Consider the following 801-nt stretch of genomic DNA (forward strand, 5'->3'; position numbering starts at 1 on the left):
CCTTAGTGTTTCTTTGAAAAGTAGCACAATTACAATATTTTCATTATACTATGGCTTACACAGATAATTAAACAAATAAATATGCTCTTACACAATTCATTTTAAATGTTCTCAGTCTTTATACAACTCCCTCATTTTGGAAGAATAAAGACATTGAGAATAGAGATGCACACTACGGCTTTGGTAGCAACGGCTTCTCCCTCAGGATCTGAGCCCAGTCAGTCCCTCCCTCAGGAGACCCTTGTAGTCAGCCAGCTCCTGCTCCACTGGAACCATGTGCCGCCAGAAGGCGGTGATCAAAAATGCCGAAGCATTGGAGGAGATGCAACAGAACTCTGTGGAATGTGCTATTCAGGCTTTGGAGAAATATAGCATAGAGAAGGACATTTTGGCCCATATGAAAAAGGAGTTTAACAACAAGTCCAACTCCTTAGAGGGGAGGAACTTTGGAAGTTACCTGACATCATAAAACCGAGCTCTTCATCTACTTCTACCTGGGCCAAGTGACCATTCTACTATTCAAATCTGGTTAAAAGCATGGACTATGCCACATACCCAGTGATCCATCCAAAAGCAAGGACTGCAGTCTAAATTCCAAGTACCAGAAACTGAAATCTTCAGCTCTGCCTAAAGAAACACCTTGATCTTGAACCTTTATTGTGTTGTTTTGTACAGGGCATTCTATATATTCATTTTCTGTGATTATAAAACAATTAACAAAACAGCTTACATTTGTATTTATTTTCTACTCCATACTTCTCTGCTTCATGTTTTGAGCTCCTCAAAATCTACTCCTTTTCC

At 39.7% G+C, this 801-nt stretch overlaps 1 pseudogene; it reads left to right on the forward strand.

The window, feature by feature from the left end:
* The first annotated feature begins 274 nt into the window (after nucleotides 1-274).
* On the forward strand, nucleotides 275-533 carry LOC118675258 (annotated as a pseudogene).
* Nucleotides 534-801: the final 268 nt, after the last annotated feature.

This window comes from Myotis myotis, unplaced genomic scaffold (assembly GCF_014108235.1).
Source record: "Myotis myotis isolate mMyoMyo1 unplaced genomic scaffold, mMyoMyo1.p scaffold_m19_p_2, whole genome shotgun sequence".
In the NCBI taxonomy this organism is placed as follows: domain Eukaryota; kingdom Metazoa; phylum Chordata; class Mammalia; order Chiroptera; family Vespertilionidae; genus Myotis; species Myotis myotis.